The 20,000-nt window shown below is 35.0% G+C and overlaps 1 protein-coding gene and 2 long non-coding RNA genes across 4 annotated transcripts in view; 1 reads left to right on the top strand and 2 right to left on the bottom strand.

Moving 5' to 3' along the window:
* The window catches only part of LOC136825019 (uncharacterized), a 301,632-nt gene that overhangs the window by 122,675 nt on the left and 158,957 nt on the right, over positions 1–20,000 (bottom strand). The gene's annotated exons all lie outside the window — the stretch shown is intronic.
* The window catches only part of stg1 (stargazin-like protein), a 142,826-nt gene that overhangs the window by 58,797 nt on the left and 64,029 nt on the right, over positions 1–20,000 (top strand). The gene's annotated exons all lie outside the window — the stretch shown is intronic.
* Positions 9,502–16,850, bottom strand: LOC136856501 (uncharacterized). The gene is made up of 2 exons (XR_010858363.1): positions 16,505–16,850; positions 9,502–9,786 (listed from the first exon to the last, which is right to left on the bottom strand). It is a non-coding gene; the product is annotated as an uncharacterized lncRNA (long non-coding RNA).

The raw sequence follows: 20,000 nt of genomic DNA, 5'->3' as shown, positions 1-20,000 counted from the left end.
TTATGCAGTTTATCTGCAAGTTTTTCAGTGACTATCCAACTTGCTCTGAGATGTCAATTTAATTATTTCTCTTTCCGTGAGCCACTTTTTTCGTTATTTGTATGGAAATTACTTCTTGCTTTGTTGAGAGCAACGAATAAAAAACAGGTTGGTTTGGTCACACCATAAATTACTTATTTTATGAAATTCATCTCTTCTTCTGAATAAGCATAGTCATATATACAGGAACTACTGGTACTCTTTATATGATGTTAAAATTATGGTCCTAAAATTATAAATGCAACATTTGTATGTGGCTCTACGGTACACTTTATTTTTGAAGCCGTCATTGTTTTTATACTGACACATTTAAAAAAGGTTGGCTGCTGTTTTGTCTTTTCCAATGTCAATTTTAAAGAAGTTTTTCTAAGCTTGAAAGCATCTAAGAATGAAATGTAGGAGTTTTCTTTTTTCCCGTTCTATTTAGGCAAAATTATCACTCACATACAGTTTACACAACATTAGTTTGATTTATATTCTGTTAATGACTGGAAACCAAGAAACTTAAAATTTCATATACAGACTGACTAATGTAAGGCAGAGATAGGATACTCATTTGGATGCCTACTTTGTGTATATTAGGGGAGAAACACACATAGAATATGTGGGAGATAATGTATTGTAATATATTGACTTGACAGTTCTGAAAATAATCTTTTTCAAGGGTGTATGAAAATGTAGTTGCCCCGTTGATAGGTTGCTAAATCTATTGATAATTTCGTAAATATTTTCCTCTGCGAGTAGCTGGTTCCGTTCAGGTTTAAAATCCAAGGTATTCATCACCTAAAAAATACCGTTCAGTCGTTATTTTTCAGTGGTCATCAAGTTTATTAGGCTATGGAAACCTCTGAAAAATCCCTAATTTGACCTAAACCAAATTTAAATACTAGGCCTAATTCATCGATCGCGTCCCTGTATATAAATCATTCATCGATCTCGTCCCTGTATATAAATAATGTGCGTATTTCTGTCAAAACCAATCCCGTGATTACCACACACAAATATCTATCTCTGTCTATCTAACTACCTATCTATATATCGATCTTTCTATCTATCTACGCATTTATGTATTTGTGTGCGCTTGTATGCGTGTGTGTGTACAGGTGTAACTCCATATTTAGTTACCTTTCTAAGTTTCAACAAATATTATGGGATTAGTTACTATGTACATGCATAGCTCTAGTTAGCTAGTATTAAAGTAGTTTTACCAGACCACTGAGCTGACTTTCAGCTCTCGTAGGGCTACATAGTCACACATTCTCATCCTGTAACACATGCACACAATAAATACATTTACTCATGCTTCCACACTAAAAAGGTATATTAAAATTCATAATAAGCTAAGTAATATTTAAAACAAATTTAAATAACCTACACCTGTTCATTAACTATCATTCATTAACAGAGACAATGTTAAATACGCTGCTGATGTAAATGCAAGCATAATAAATAAAATATATATATATATATATATATATATATATATATATATATATATATATATATATATATATATATATATATATATATATATATAAATATATATATATATATATATACATACAAATATATATATATATATATATATATATATATATATATATATATATATATATATATATATATATATATATATATATATATATATATATATATATATACATATATATATATATATATACATATATATATATATATATATATATATATATATATATATATATATATATATATATATATATATCTAACATGAAAGGAAAAAGGTAAAACGTAAATGGGGCCAGCGCTTTCGTTCCACTGTCTTCAGAATAAAAATGGACTAAAGACAGATGCATACCAGTGCTTAGGTTTGAATTTCGCCCTTTAACAGTTCATTAACACAATCACAAGAATAGTTCTCTTGATAAAGTCATCAGAGCGGATAGCTGCCTCGGCCTTTGCTCATTCAACTCTGGGGCCGAATTAAGCTGATGATTACCATGCGTTATTTGTAAGAACTTCTGAGACTCCAGTCTGATTCTGCCTGGTTTGTGTGTATATATTTTAGATGATCATTGTAGAGCACAATGTAACTATAACTAGGCTATTTCCAATTAGGATACTTGTCGATATGTTTTATTTAAATCCTACCTTTATGTTTTAACTTTTCTAAACTGGAACAGTATTTAAATACTTTTAAAAAGTAAACGGAGTATGTCGTGCATTGATTCCCTTTCCCTAAATAATTAATATAGAGGGCTTTTGGCAATATTTATACCATTTTTTAAAAAGAAATAACGATGTCAAACTCACCCTCAGTGCACCCAGGGACTAATATTCTTAATGAACGTATATAAATAAATGGAAATACATTTTTTTTCTTGGTAGCGTGAATAGAAGTGCACATATCATAAGTATATATAAGTACATATATAAATATATATATATATATATATATATATATATATATATATATATATATAAATAATTTATATATATACATATACATATATATACATATATATACATGCATACATATGTATATGTATATACATACATATAAATATACATGTATAAGAGAATCACGAAATTATGGAACGTGATGAATATATAAATAAAGGCAATTTACCTTTATATATATGTATATGTATATATATATATATATATATATATATATATATATATATATATATATATTTATATATACATATTCTAGACATATGTATATATATAATATATATAATACATATACGTATACATGTGTTTATATATATATATATATATATATATATATATATATATATATATATATATATATATATATATATATTTATATATATATATATATATATATATATATATATATATATATATATACAGTCTGTATATATATATATATATATATATATATATATATATATATATATATATATATATATATATATATATATATATATATATATATATATACGTATAAATGAATCACGAAAATATGGAACGTGATGAATATATAAATATAGGCAATTTGCCTTTCTGTATATATATATATATATATATATATATATATATATATATATATATATATATATATATATATATATATATACACACATCTATACATACATATGTATGTATATGTAAATAAATATAAATATATATATTGTTTTTGCTAAACTGTTGAGAAATGTATGTCATTTGTACACATAGATAGAGTAAATAGTTTTATCAACTTGGACATGTAATTCCACAATAATTTCATGTTCTATAGACATGTAAGTCTTAATTACCACATCAGTTCTTAGCATATATAACAATAGCAATTCAGAGAGAGAGAGAGAGAGAGAGAGAGAGAGAGAGAGAGAGAGAGAGAGAGAGAGGCTGACACACTTGCAACACTTGCAAATACTTAAGAGGACTGGAACTGTTACGCAATCAGTCCTCGTAGCTCTCCTGTCGAGTCCAACAAAGACATCTTTCTAATCCCTCTCCTGGAACTGAGCATCTCGTGGAGGACCACTCAGAGAATTGCTAGAGATCATTCTTCATCAGGGGCGTCCTCGTAAGGGAAAGGCAACGAGGAGCTCCTTCAGTCCACGTGGAGATCGGTATTTGATGATGGGGGAGGGAACACGGCGCTATTAGGTCCTCCAGCCTTCCCTAAATCCCCCTGTATTCAAGCAATGTGGCTTGATTGCGCTCGTTCGTCTCTCTGTTTCTGTGAATTTTTCGCATATTTCGGATACAGGAATTAGTTTTAAACTGATGATGTTCAGTGGCAGTCGCCATTATAATTATATATGGCGAATTATCTAAAATGTTTGAGAAAATTAGGAGAAACGTCTAATACTTACAATTTTTTACAGATATCACTTGCAATTATACCATTTTGCAATGCTTCGGGTTCCTTAAGCATGTTTTCTTGATAAAGACTGTACAAACGCGGCACCTATACACATCAGAATATTTTCTGCCGAAGAAAAGACTCACAATTGCAAAAAGCTCTTGCAATAACTGTACCTATTAGATCTGTGCACAGTGTTTTAGTTTCTCTATGACATAATGGACTAAAAGAAAATGGTAGCCTTGCAGTTCGTCTCGCAAAAGTTTTATTTCTAGAGTATAGTTAAATTAATTTATTTTACCTGGAGCCAGTTTTATATCAGTTCCAAAGAGAAAATACCCGATTTCTATAACGCATGAAAAACACCAAGAATGCTTAAATCGTCAGTATAATGAAGCCATTCTAAGACCTTTACGCAAAAGACAAGGCTACCCAAGTTACTGAAAGGTAAGATGAATTTAAGAAATACACAAACAAAGCAAGACATCGATATTATTAAAATATCTTCAAGCATTTACTTATTTTCATCTCTTTTACTGAGCATATGTTACCATTCTGACTCGTAGCCAAAATCATCACAAAAATTACCATTTTTACAATAATTTGTTTAACCCATAGATTCACTAAGATATTTATGGAAACAATCCCAGAAGGGTTCATTGTTTTCTAAGGAATAAATGATATAATATAAAGATATCCATTTTCTAAGGAATATAATGATATCCTAATATAAAGATATCCTTTTTTATATATATATATATGTGAAGAGTGAAGGTGCAATGATTTGATGAACTTCTTTGTCATCTCATTTCGTTCTTCGCCTTTCATCAAAATTCTCTGATGCTCTCCGTTCATGTCCTTCTATTCTTTGTCACTGACACATTTATAACACAATCCTTTTCAGAATTCTTCTCCATAAAATGCCATTTGGAAACCGTTACTGACGCTTCAGTCTTCCATTCTTCGTCTTCCATTTAACTGACGCTTCAAGTCTTCCATTTATATTCTGGCCTACACAAAAACGCCTTTCATCCCTTCGATATTTCTCCTTCACCTTTTATTCTCTTGTATATACCAAGTTTAAGTGTCCGTTTTAGAAGCACTACCACATAACTAAATTTAACAATCGGTGTACCTCTTCGTCTTACTTCCATTCATTTTTCCCCTCTTTCCTTGGTAGGAAACAAGTGAAATTATTCACAAACACAATGTCTACTATAAGGAAGTCTTGGTAGGAAGGAAACGAAGGGCAAAAGGTGTTGGCTAGATAAAGTTAAAGAAATAATGAAATTGAATGGCTTTGATATTTAGAAGCTTGAGCGTCGCTTTTGGGGTAGGGGTCCACAAGTTGCTGATGAATTTTCTGCGTAGATATATCAACCACGTGATACCATGGATGTTTTTCCGCAGGTGGTACATCCTAAAGTCATCGAATAAAGGATGGACATAACAATAATGAAAGCAAATCCCAGTGGAGAGAAAGAGGATTGAAAAAAAAGGAAAGAATGGCCATTGATTCAGCCTTTTCGACGTTGGAGGCATAAGATAAAGATAAGGCAATGCAGGAAAGAATTTACGACGAAAAAGCAATTTCGATATTATTATTATTATTATTATTTTATTATTATTATTTTTTTTTAAGTAGATGAGGCCCATTCAAATGGAACAAGCACACAGGGGCCACTGACTTCAAATTCAAGCTTCCAAAGAATGTTAGTTTCAACCTCCCACCGCAGACCCCACACTGGAGCAGTAACTGATCACGATACAGAGCCAGTGATTTTTCATCATCCTGGGGGAGACGCGAGCCAGCGCCATCTGAGTGGCATGCCACGACACTAACCACCAATCCAACGGACCAGCAGATCTACAGTAGCAGTTTGGGCTATGTGATCTGTTCAAAACAACATCACAGTCAACCCCAACACGAGACGTACATTGAAGAGAGATGTTCAGTTAAATTTTCATCGAACGAATAGAAGTGGATGAAAAAGACGATAAAGCATCGGTTAATAAATGTGTCCTTGAAGCGTTGAACTTGACAGTAACGAGTTCCCCATTCAGATATGCTATCAAGAGGAAAGATGAAGGACGAACGAATCGCGAGTGAACCGCAAGAAGGATTGGGTGCGATGGCAGTGCAGATACGGAGAGTTGAATCATCGGCAAAGTCATGAGCAGATGTAGCGGAGTGAAGGACATTATTTGATAAAGAAGAGTAAAACAGAGATGAGACATCACAAAAATGAAGAAGACCACTATAAATGGGAAAGAGATCTAATGTTAGCAGGTAAACGACGAGTGATACGAATTGTTGGATAGCAAGTTGATGGAGATTAATAAAACCGTTAGGAGGGAGTTTGGTTAACAAAGCCTTATGCCTGAAGACAAATCAACCCCCACCAACACACCCACCCAAAAAAAAAAACATAACAAGAGACTTCGTCGTGACATCTCAGTGACTCGCTGAATATAAATTCTATTAAGCTTTTCAACCGCCCACAGAAAAAAATCTCAGCCTCCTTTCCTCTGAACCATGAAATTTAAACAAGTTTCCACGACAGCTCTTCCGAAATCCATTCAAGGTGTTCAAGTTGCAATAGACGCTTGAGGAAATATCCTGCCAAGAACGAAAGGGAAGGAGACAGATAACACAAAAAAAGCTATTCATTGACATCTGTGTATTCGGCGAAAGCAGGAATGGGATGCTTAGCGAATACAAAGAAAAACAAGTAAAAAATGCGCCAAAGTTTCTTCGGGGCAATCGTGTTTTATGTACTGCGTATAATGCTGTATGAAATTTTCAGCCACGGCCCATGAAAATCTTAGCCGCTGCCCATGAAACTTTCAGCAACGGCCGGTGGTGGCCTCCTGTTGGTACCGATAGCGGTACCAGAAGTACGTTGATGGCAACCTTTAACCTTAAATAAAATAAAAACTACAGAGCTAGAAGGCTGGAACTTGGTATGTTTGATGATTGCGGGGTGAATGATTAACATACCAATTTGCAGCCCTCTAGCCTTAGTAGTTTTTAAGATCTGAGGGCGGATAGAAAAATTGCGGACGAACAGGCAAAGCCATCTCAATAGTTTTATTTTAAAGAAACTAAAAGTTACAGATTTATGTAAGAAGAAAGTCAGGAATTAATAAGTAAAGAATGAGGGAATAAAGAAATGAGAAATGAGGAACCTCAAACTGACAGCAAACGGTATAAGGAATTCATTACTAAAAAATCTATGGGCGTGAAGGCATTGTATGAAGGTGAAATTTTACACTTCCTGGTCTGTCAAGCTTCATTTGCTGAAACTCCCCAACAAATACTGAAGAAAATTGTAATGATCCTGATAAAGTTATCTATTCATATATGTACATATATATAGTTCACCCTTTACCAAAATCCTGCTACTAGAGCAACTCATGTTTAGAGAACCCGTTTATCTGTGTGTTAGAAGAAAAATTAAACCTATCAATTATTAAAATGTATGCAATAGAAAATATACACTCTGTGAAATTAAAGTTTACGAAATAAGTCAAATAATGAGAAGTAACACATTAAGACAAACTGTCAGACTCTGAAAGTGACATAAAAATAACCCAAATGTTTAAATAATCACAGAACCATAATATATAGAATAACGTTCAAATACTATAGGCACAAGGTAAGAATATCCAATACAGAGCCTCGAGTTGTAACCACCACTGTGCGAGAGAGGATGCATATTATCCTCTTCCCTGAGAAAAAGTCATCAACTAATTTTATACAATACACTGTGGAACAGCCTCCCAGCGGATGTCGTGTAATTGGAACTTCAGAAGTTCAAGCGAAGGTGCAATGTATTACTACCGTACTACTAACGCCCTTGCATTTCAATACATTTTTATCTATTTGTTAATTTATGCATTTATCTTTTTATTTTTCAATAAAGTGGGGTCTCTTCTTTCTGTATCTCCCTTTACCTCCTCTTACTTCTTCCTAATGAACACCATATTCTTTGGAAGCTTGAATTTCAAGTCAGTGGCCCTGTGGGCTTGTTCCATATGAATAGAGTTCATTTCTGAATAATAATAATACACACAAATAATAATAATAATAATAATAATAATAATAATAATAATAATAATAATAATAATAATACTCACAGTAGCATGAGTCTTAAAATGGAGAAGCAAATCCACAGTTATGTGTATGTACATATATTTAAAGACAAATCAATATAGATTGATTTTATCTTTAAATATATGCACACATATACATAACTGTGGATTTGCTTCTCCAATAATAATAATAATAATAATAATAATAATAATAATAATAATAATAATAATAATAATAATAATAAATAAATACAGGACGCAAATAATTAGTCATGAGCACCAGAAGCCTCACAGCATTTCGGAGAGGGATGAAATTTTATTCTGGTATATTAAATGCAAAACTGATACAATTAGGTAGAGATTCGGAAGTCAAACATATGAGAGAAAATAACTCCCAAATGTCAAAGCGCTTCCACCATATCTATTTTAATTACCAATCATTTTCCTGAATAAGTGGATAAAGGTAGGGAGTTTCATCATAAGGAATCCATAAACCAATGATAATATTTTGTTTACGGTAGGGAATTACTGAATTCAAAGGCTTATCTAGGTTAGGAGAATTAATAACTTTTTATTACGTCCATTAAAACTGGCGTCACATCGCCTAGTTACAAACGCCTAATAAGATTAAATAGAAAACTTAACATAAATAAGTGTAAAAAGAATTTAATATAAAAAAACTAAAAATATATATATGTATATAATCATATTTGTTAGAATATATTACCAATACTTACATATACTTTATATGTATAATCTAAATTGTGTTGAGGAAGCCCGCCTCCTACATAAAGATATATAACTGCTCTATATTACAATCCTCACAGAGAATTGTAGCTAGAATCAAATGACCTTCTCTATCACGTCCCCAGGACAAGAACAAATGTCTCAAATCCCAAGGCTAGGACATTCGACCAGCAAATGTCTTACTTCAAAGGGCACAGTACAGTCATCTCGAAATGGAAGATTTTCAAGGGACACCAAGAACCTATGAGAGTCTTGTATGTCCAATGCTCAATCTGCATAACATCGTTTCTTGTCTCCTTGGCATATAGGGATATGGCCAAGGAGACACTAATGACGTGATAATGCGCATTTTTTGATCTGTTAAAATATTTTCCCATAGGGAATGCCAACACTTTCTAATTTTCTGACCTACTAGAGGATACAAAACCCGATATAGTAGAAGGCACCTTCTGGGTTCTGGGGAGGTGGCTGCTGATTTTTGCAAGTTGGTCAGCTTCCTCGTTTCCAACCACCCTAACATGGGAAGGCACCCAGCAAAAATCCATCTCTTTACTTCTCTTCACTTAAAGCATCCATTCCAGTATCTCTAAAATCAGTGGGTTTAAAGAGTTTAAAGATTCTAATGATTGAAGAACACTTTTTGAGTCAAAATATATTGTAAAACTGTTTCCATTCTGAATTGAAATTTCCTTTAAAAGCTTTTAAAATTGCATATGCCTTCTGCTGTAAAAATAGATGCAACTGCGCTGAATTTTAATTTACACAACCTGGGATTTCTGTAAGGATAATTAAAATGTATAAAAATTAAGTAATTTATTGTATTTGCTGAGTATCCTAATTCATCCAGGTGCTGAAGCGGCAGCTAATACACAAGTTTGACCATCGTGAATTAAGGGGGAACCGCAGTAATTCAGCCTCTTCCAAATACCTTGGAAAACTTAAGTAAAATAAATATATATCCACAGTCCAAACTGGAGTCCACGTAGTACAATTTATGATATCCCGATATCATTCTGGGAAGAAGGTGAAGTACGTGTAGAGGTAGACTGCGATGAAGGAAAGCTTCTTCCTGGTTGGGGTTAAACCTAGTTTACATGGCGATAATACTCTTCGTCACTTCAAAGGACATGTAAAGAAAGTGTTCTTCGTCACGTTAAATGGTAGCTGTGCAGTAATGTTATTCTTATATCAAGAACAGGGCTCGAGTAACTGAGTTACTAGACCCTTTGCGATGGAATGCTCCTTCGTGACTGGCCAAGTTTCCGTCAACCTCAGGAAGAAAGCAAAGCATTAGTGTCTGGTTAGGTTAAAAACGGTCGCCGGAAGGCAGTGAGCTGTTAATCAACCAAGGGGGCAGTTAAATACTTGAAACTAAGCTAACTGTCTTCCAGTGACCATGCTACTTAAAACAAATACAAATTCCATTTGGAATTTCAGTACACTGCGGGGGAACGAATCCAAAATAATCTTTTGTATTTTGCCAAACACATTATATACAATACATACAAATTTAAATTTATCAGTTTATAAATTCAACATTTCAGATGTTTTTCTCCGGCTTTCCACTGCAGCTTTTCTTTTAGGCCTCTCAGAAGCTGGTGATAATTTGTCAATGTTGTGCAAGTCATTGGACTTTAAGTCCACATCATCGTCTAAGGAAAGATAAGGTATTAGATTATTAACATGGAGTTTACAAACTTGTCTGGTACGGCCTTTGAAAACTATTGCATGTGTAGTTTCCCCAATATCATTTGTAAAAGTTTCCTTTATTCGACCTAGAGGATAATTGTTAATCTTCGTATTATCTTCCTTAATCAAAACAATGTCACCTATTTTTAGAGGATGATGAGTCACAGGGCGATATCTACCCTTTCTATCAACCGCCTGGCTTAAAAGAGTCTGCATAAACTCATGATGGTAAATATCTATAAGTTTACTCCTAATCCTAGACAACTGTTCAAATTTATTAGTAGTTACACAAGGAACGAATTCTTCATCCTCGGGTAAAGGTTGTAAATCTGGAATGACATTGAGAGAAGAAAGCTCATACCCTCTTATTAACATTTCGGGTGTTATTGGTTCAGGAAAGGTCTTCACTGCACATCTAAGAACCTCTTTAAAGATATTGGCCGTCTGTTTACCAAGTGGACAACTTGACATACAGTAAACTCAAAATCAAAGAAAGAAAGAATATTGTTCTTGATGGACCCATATAGAAGCCTCTTTGTTAACTTGACACAAACCTCGACAATGGATCCTAACTGACTACACCCTTTAAAATACTGTTGAAAAGTCAAAGGTTTAACACCTCGCTCCTCAAAATACAATTGAGTGTGGGGATCATTCAAAAATGAAGTTATAACATTAGCTCCTGCAACTATTTGTGACCCTAGGTCACTAATGCATAACTGTGGAATGCCAAACTCGAAGCAATGAAGAGAAAATGCCCTAAGAAAATCTGGCACACCAAGTGTTCTACAAATTTTCAAATTAACTGCACGAGACCAAGTGCAAGTAAAACATAATAGCCATACCTTAACATTTTCTTTCTCCAGTTTAACTGTAAAAGGACCTATATAATCAACGAAAATATTGCCGAAAGGTACAGCTGGTGGGTCTTCCCTGAATTCCCTGTAACAATTTTGATTTAAATCGACAGGTCGTGCATTAAATCTCTTGCAGTGAACACATTGCCTCAGAACCTTTTTTACCAATGAAAAATTTCTAGGAATAAAATAGTGTCTTCTGAGTTCAGCAAGAACAGCATAGCACCCAGAATGAGCTAATTTATGATGAATATCAAGTATAATTAACTTAGTTAAATGGCTGTCTCTAGATAATAGAATGAGAATTTTTTTCATTCTTAAATTTGCTCTTCACTCTCAAAATGCCATTGTTATCCAACAAACACACATTCAACTGAGAAACTATACCTGGTATATCCCTTTACTGCAGAAAACCTTTGGAAAAAATGTTCTAAAACATCCAACAAAGTGATTTTGTTGATCATTCAAGAAAAATCAAACGGACAAGAGCTAAAAAAAAGAGAAAAAATTCTTTTCTTGTACATCAACTTGCCTTCTCACTTTAGCTTTCCATTTGTGTATGCATATTATACACCGACGGTACAGCAAAACAAGTCTTCGGAAGTCTGAAAAATCAGAAATATTCACCAAGCATTCTCTCTTAACTAAAGGAACATTAGAGATATTCATGTAATTTCCTGAAAGATAATCCTCTTTAGGAATAGTGAACTGCATGTCAGGTGTCCGAATATTAGTCAGGTCCGGGCCTGAAAGAAAACAAGATTTCATCAACAATTTATATGACGTGCACCTGGTTACCATATCTGCAGGATTCTCCTTGCCATTAATAAAGCCAAATTGAACAGGATATGTTTCACAAAGTTTTTGTATGCTGTAAATTCTGTTCATTACAAAAGTAGAACATTGGTTCATTTTCTTAAGTTGAAGAGAAGAACTTATTAACCATTGGAGGGCACAAGAAGAATCTGAAAATAGACAAATCTTTGTCACCTTTATAGGTTTTATGCAACTGGGACCAGCAAGATCCAAATAAAGATCAATAGATTGTTCAACTCCTAGATTAATGGCGTGGATCTCTAAAGATGGTATGGATTTACCTTTCAATTGGGTATTAACCAACCGATTTTTAGCATTCACAAAGGTAAGTTTGCCAGACTCAACATTCAGTAGATAAATGACACACCCATATATGTCACAACTGGCATCAGTAAAAACAATTATATGATACTCACCATCCTTCGACCCTGAGCAGAGTTACTTTAAGAGGGCGATGTAGTTACTGCCTACAGATATTCCTCCAGTCTTTGAGCTGTTGACTGTTAAGAGTCCGATCCCAATTCGAACCCTTTTGACACTGCAAGTTATGCATATAAAGCCTACATCGGTTAAATAAAGGCAAGTTGAAACCAACTATATCAAACTGGGAGGCAATGGACCTAAGAATTAATCTTTTAGTGTTAGCTCCTGGGTCAAGGTTAATTGGCCTAGTGAAAATATCATCCGAAAGTCTATTCCATTCAAGCCCAAACAATTTATTGACTTCAGGAGTAAGAACTGACTGATCTATGTCAGACTGCAGATCAATATCATTGGTTACCAGCTGCTGAGTTTCAAATTTAAATGAAATGCAGATATGTCATCTAACTGCTGCATATAGGCCCCACCTCAGGTCATCAGAGCTGCTCATGGTAATAGCACCATTATCCATATATATTAAGGCATAAATAAGTTTCTTCAGTTCATCAATTCTTGAATCATTACTGGAAGTTAAAATTAACATATAATACAATGAAGCCATCAAAAGAAATATAGGCTACCGAAGTCCAAATAAGAAAGCCTGACATTTTATAAGCAATGGGGTGTAATCACCTGCGCTGACATTCAGGAAGTAAAAGAACAATAGTCTAGACTGATCAATTTCACTTAAAGCCAACATATTGAAAGCTTTTTCAAATCAAAAATTAAATTTTTCATGAAACCCTAATATTAAGAAATGCAGATGAAAGCTTGATTTAAGTTAGGCCCAACATACATACATTGATTATGTGACAGTGACAGTTTCTTAAAGATTATAAATTAGAAATACTACGCGACACTTCGTAGTTTCCCTTTCTGGCTTAAACTGGCATATGAGGTAGAATGAGTAGTTAAGGGTATTCAGCCTTCTACTTCCAAGTCAAGAATTAGTTCAATAATTTACGTATTTAATTGCTCCTTTGTACGGTTATCCACCAACTGCAAGGAACCTTTCTTACGAAGTAATTTTTTCAAATTTGATTGAAGAATAGCCTTGGAAAGCGACTCATTTCTCGAAAGAAGGTGTGATACCTTCCCATTCCATAACAAGGGAACAACTATACGTCCATCACTTCTCGTGTGCAAATTTCTCAAAGTGTAGTCCACGAGAGAATTATTGAGCTGATTAGATTCATCACTGTAAACTTTCTGATCATAGTTCAAATAAAATTGGCTCTCCATATTCAGGATTTGATCAGTTGCTTCTTGCAGTTTCCTATCAATAATAGTTCCTTTATCTGAAAGTACAGTGAAAGAACAATTTGTCGTCATGTCATTGAGCTCGTTAAATTCATCATTCATAGATATACTAGTAGCTAGAAAATAAGAATGGCAAGGGATATTATAATATGTACCTTTTTCAGCATTAGAATTTTCGCCCCTTAGTGGTTTCGAGGCTAAACTATCATTACCATTAAGTGAAGTAAGATTAATTAGGAACCTATCAAGATTCCCTATAAGCATTATTCCTAAAGTAGTCTCCAATATACACAGACGAATTAGGACTCCCTATCACTATATCTCTTTAAAAGACAATGTGAAAAATCTACTCCCTAACAAAGCTGAACGTCATCAATGCCCTGAGAATTGGCTGATAAAGCATCCTTAAATACAAATTTTTTACTCTGCATTATACTAACTACCTGACCAAGACAAAGGTAAACTTAATTGCAGGTTTATAGAGGGTACAACTAGAGCAGAAATAGCAAAGATTTCATTCCCCAGCTTTATAGGAACTTCAACAAGACTAGTAGAATATTCCTTTTGACCATTAAACCCTTTCACAGTAAGTTTTACATTGGTAGTCAAAGACTTCAAATTATAAGAGGAAGCTAACTTGCTAGATATAAAAGTATTTTGTGACCCTGAATCCTTAAGACCCCTGTAAAGCCTATTTTGACCATTTATACAAAATGTGAAAGTAGGGAGAACTGTACCTGTGGTAACATTTGGCTACTGCTATCCACTGCTTGCTTCCTTGGAAGACTCTTTTTACTATTACAACTGTCAGGACTAAGTTTCCAACAAAGATACTCCATGTGATACCTGACAATGTAGACAGGGTCTTCGAAATCTGAACTTACATGCTTCAGTGAGAATGATTAAAATTACCACATTTTACACAACCTTTATACCAAATTTAATAAATAAATTTTAGCAGAAGGGGGTGGCATACTTAATTACACTTGTAATTTTAAATGATCACTCATCAGAAATACCGACCTTAGAACAAAATTACAAGCTTTGGCGGGAACAGTCTTAGTTTAGAGCCATGGTGCTAGTCTTTTCCTGTAATGGCTTTGAGATGAGCTACACTTTATCCCTGACAGACAATTTACCTTTCGTCTGACCCACTGTTCATACCTTTCACATGCTGTAAAAGAAATTATCTACAGTTGCTTTAGTGATGGATGAGTCATTAGTCATATGAACCAGGTGAGACTTAAATCTATCATTCATTGCAGACCAAACAAAATATCTAACAACCTCATCAACATCAATATGCAAATATTTGAAATTTTCGACTATATTTCTAAGTTCTGATAAGAAGACAAAAGGGTCCTCTCCTTCTTTGAGATTTAGACAAGTCAATTTCTTAATTACAGCAGACTTTCGTAATTCAGTTGAGGCAAATGCCTGAGTCAGTAAGTCTTTGGCATCGTTGTAACTTTGTTTGTCGGCCTCCAATGAACCAAGTAAACATTTAGCCCTACCTTCTACTTGTTGCTTCAAAAGTAAGAGCAAGTCCCTGTCTGGATAATTAAAACTCTGGGTCGTGGTTTCAAATTCTCTAATGAATCTCAAAAAATCCTCACCTTCCTTACTTTGGAATTTTGGCAGAGGGGCAGTGGGTTGCCTCAAAAGACTCCTAGCAATATCAGTAGTTAATGAAAGTGGAGGGCTTCCAGCATTTACACTTACATCCAACAAAGGCAAAATACCTGAAATTTTATCATGAAGGTAAGACTGACATGGCTGAAAGCTCAGCTTCCAATCCTCTTCTCTAAATTCCCCTGAAAATTTTTGAGTCTGTATTTTAGAATCCAAGTCATAATCCTTCCTATAATCCAGGAGAATACCTCGCTCAGATACTTTAGCAGTATTATCTAATAAGAAAATTACTGCGAGGAACGGTTGGCACAATCTGTAACCTTTTTCTAACAATCTTACGCTGTTAATTACTTTTTACCAATTCAGCCATTATGACTACAAATAAACAAACAAGCACCAATATATAGAAAGTATAATCAATACAATACACAACGAAAATTTTCTAAACAAAATAGTGAACACCACTTAATACAAATAACGTTATTACGAAGCAAAAACCTCAAAGTAACGCGAGAAATGGGAGCACTCAAATACGCACTAAATTATTCGCAAAGGGATAAACAAACTATGAACCGCATAAATAGTCCACAAAGAACTTTAAATCAATTGCCAAGTAAACAATAAACTCACTTACGAATTCGTAAAAATAGTACACTGAACTCTTCTTAAACAGTAAAAAATGAATTAAAGAATTAAGCAAATTAAAGCCCAGGTAGAAACCTCAATACACCGCAATTCGTCCTGTATCACATACCTAACCTATAATGCTTTGTCCTATCACGGTCGCCATGCGCTGAATTTTAATTTACACAACCTGGGATTTCTGTAAGGATAATTAAAATGTAAAAAAATTAAGTAATTTATTGTATTTGCTGAGTATCCTAATTCATCCAGGGTGCTGAGCGGCAGCTAATACACACAAGTTTGACCATCGTGAATTAGGGGACAGTCAATTCAGCCCCCTCTTCCAAATACCTTGGAAACTTAAGTAAAATAAATATATATCCAGTCAAACTGGAGTCCACGTAGTACAATTTATGATATACACGATATCATTCTGGGAAAAGAAAGGTGAAGTACGTGTAAGGTAGACTGCGATGAAGAAAGCTTCTTCTAGTTGAGGTTAAACCTAGTTTACATGGCGATAATACTCTTCGTCACTTCAAAGGACATGTAGAAAGTGTTCTTCGTCACGTTAAATGGGTAGCTGTGCAATGTGTATTCTTATATCAAGAACAGGAGCTCGAGTAACTGAGTTACTAGACCCTTTGCGATGGAATGCTCCTTCGTGACTGGCTTAAGTTTCCGTCAACCTCAGGAAGAAAGCAAAGCATTAAAGTGCTGGTTAGGTTAAAAACGGTCGCCGGAAGGCAGTGAGCTGTTAATCAACCAAGGGGGCAGTTAAATACTTGAAACTAAGCTAACTGTCTTCCAGTGACCATGCTACTTAAAACAAATACAAATTCCATTTGGAATTTCAGTACAGCAACATGATAATCTCCCGCTTCTTTCCATATCAGGGACGGCCACTCCAAGCCGACGCCAGCATCTGACTTTGAGCCATTCGTGAAAACTGCAATGGAGTTATCATGCTGCAAGAAATGTTATAAAAATGTTGACCGCTTGGCCTCCCTGGACAATTCCGTCTTGGTAAAGTGAAAATATCTACAAAATTTTACCCTGGAAGATTTCAGGGCGGGGGTTGCTAACTGAATATCTTACTGGTAAAATCTCCATCCTTGGCATGTTTAATTCCCTGACAATAAAATTTACTCTAAAAGTGAATGGTTGAGGTTGTTGGGGTGATTTTCATAAAACTTCCAATGCATTTCATTTCTCATACAAATGCTGGTTAAAGACTTAGGGAGCTTCTGAAATCTGCATCAGCTCCGAACCAGCTGACGTTGGTAATGAAGATCCAGAGGCATCTCACCAGCATCTACAAGGATGCTCTCGGTGGGAGATGATTGAAATGCTCCTATACACAATCTTACTCCTCCATGATTAATTGAATTGAGCATTTTAAGGCTATTTGGCTTTGCAGAAGTGTACACTTCACACCCATTAGTTAATTTTGAAAATATCAAGGCTTTATATAATCTCAACACCTGAGTTCGGTCTGCACCCCACGAAATGTGAGACAAAATTTTCAGCACATTCACCGCTTTCAAGCATTTTGTCTTAACATATTTCAGATGTGGAATCCAGGTCAGCTTGCTATCAAAGATCAGCCCAAGGCACTTAGTTTCACCAACACATGGAATTCTTTGCCTATGTATGAACAGATCTGGATCAGGATGGAAACCTTTTATACAGCAAAAGCTCATGGTTACCGCTTTACAAGCAGAAAATCTAAAACCATTCATGTCAGTCCACTTTACTATATTATCAATGCAGAGCTGAAGGCGACGTTCAGCCACTACCATCCTTGTTCTGCAAAGGATATCGAAAGGTCATCAACAAAAAGGGTATATGTCATATCTGGGAGAATTTTTTGGAAACCCCACTGATTGCTAAGACGAACAAGGTTACACTTCCCTGTGGTACTACTCCTTCTTGATTGAATATATCTGACATTGTTGCCTTCATAAAAAAAGGCAAATTGCCTCTCAAGTTACATTCATAAAGTACCCTCAAAATTCCTTATCTCCATGCTGTATCATAAGCCTTCTCTAGATCAAAGAAAACAGTGATGTGAAGCTGTTTGTTAGCAAAAGCTTCACATATTGAAGATTCCATTCGAGCTAATACATCAGTTGTGGAGTGCATACTCCGAAAGACGCACTGGGCAGGCAACAGGTATTTACCACGTTTCAAGTACCACATCAAACGTGTGTTCACTATTTTTTCCATTATAAGACCACACGTTTTCTATAAAACTCAACTAAATTTTGCGAAAAATGCCTCCAAGACAGTAAAATATATACACAAACACACACATATATATGTGTGTGTTTGTGTATATATTTTACTTTCTTTGAGGCATTTTTTGCTGAATTTAGTTTAAGAGTTTTCTAGAAAACTTGTGGTCTTATAATTTGTTTATGTTTAACGTCACGTTGTTATTTCTGTGATACAAATTATACATGCATACATACATACACCACGTGTAAATATAAATTCCCCATTATGGGGAAATCTTACAAGATGCTGGACTTCCAAAACTTGTTATAAGTAATTTGCAAGATATTAAGTTAAAATATTCTAGTCATGTCGTTATGATTTTACCTTATATTTCAATGTCCTATTTTCACAACATATAGAACTTGGTGTGGCATACTGAACTACTGAACTCGAAGCAACCCAAACTTTCTCATTGTACTTATTACTCCGGCATATTTCTACCCCTACCTAATGCTGCATTATTTACACCGTGCTACATCCTAAAAATTTTTGTAGTTATCCTTTGTGCATCTCCTTCTTGAATATTTGCGGATCTCTTTTGAACCTTCCATTCTTGACTCAACGTAAAGTTTCAGTATTTTTTGTCTCCTCCACGATAATTTTATTGTACACGTAATATTTTCATTATTCTCTGAACGGCAGTATTCTTGACAAGTGTTTCATTGCCATTTGCAAGCATTCTGTAGTAATAAAATCCGAGTGGATCTTGTTTGTCCTCCCCCAAGGTACAGTAGGGGAGACATGACACAGCCACTCACCCCTGCAAACTGGTTTGTCCGCCCCGGGAGGGGACAGGGTAGGTAAGGGAATATGAGTGTAGGGGAAACATCCCCCATCCTTTTGCAAGCCGGTTTGCCCACCCCGGGTGAGGGCGGGTTACGTAGGGGAACGGGAGGGTAGGGGAAACATCTACTCTCCTTTTGCAAACCTGTTTGTCCGCCCAGGGTATGGGCAGGGTAGGTACGTGATCGGGAGGGTAGGGGAGACAGCAGCGCCAGGTTCCAGCGCATGTAGCGCGCACCAATTACTCATTCTGTAATAATTCGCTATGTCAATTTTTGGAACTATTTCACTGCATCATATACAACCCTTGTCCAGGCTCTAATATCATTAATATTGCGCATTAGCAATGCATTTAAAGAGATCATTGGTGCACCCTTCTTCTAACAGAGGTTTTAATAAGGACTATTATGACTCAATGTCTTTCTCTCTTCTTAAAGTTGAATCCCTTAGGTCGATGCAATCAAGTGCGACTTGAGGCGGAATAAAAATGTGCAGAAATGGAATCCTGCCACAATCTCTAGATCGATCTCCTTTTGAAATGGAGGCATTTTTGGGTCCTGGCGCTGACAGCTCATTAAACGAACAATCCTTTTGCGCTGCGGATCCCAAAAGGCTTGACATCTTGATATTAATCATCGGTATTCAAAGGACTTCCGCTCTGAAGAGACTTTTCTCTGCTTCTAATTTGAGGAGCCATCTTATTACAAGTTCCACTCGTTAGTAATAACGAGTTCCAGGATGTCTAGTGAACGCATGGCCCCCTTGTTTCTTTATCTGTCTTCTAGTTGCATATTTATTTACGTTTATTGAATCTGTTGCCGTCCTGTTTGATGTTGAAATCATTGTGCGTTGACCACTTTTAGACACACGAACAGATTAATAAAAGTTCGCGGAGGAAATTTACATACCCCTGTAAAGTTTCGGAACAGCACACATAC

Source organism: Macrobrachium rosenbergii, chromosome 36 (genome assembly GCF_040412425.1).
Source record: "Macrobrachium rosenbergii isolate ZJJX-2024 chromosome 36, ASM4041242v1, whole genome shotgun sequence".
Lineage (NCBI taxonomy): Eukaryota > Metazoa > Arthropoda > Malacostraca > Decapoda > Palaemonidae > Macrobrachium > Macrobrachium rosenbergii.
Note: the sequence above shows the minus strand (reverse complement) of the source record. Positions and strands in the feature narration are given on the sequence as shown.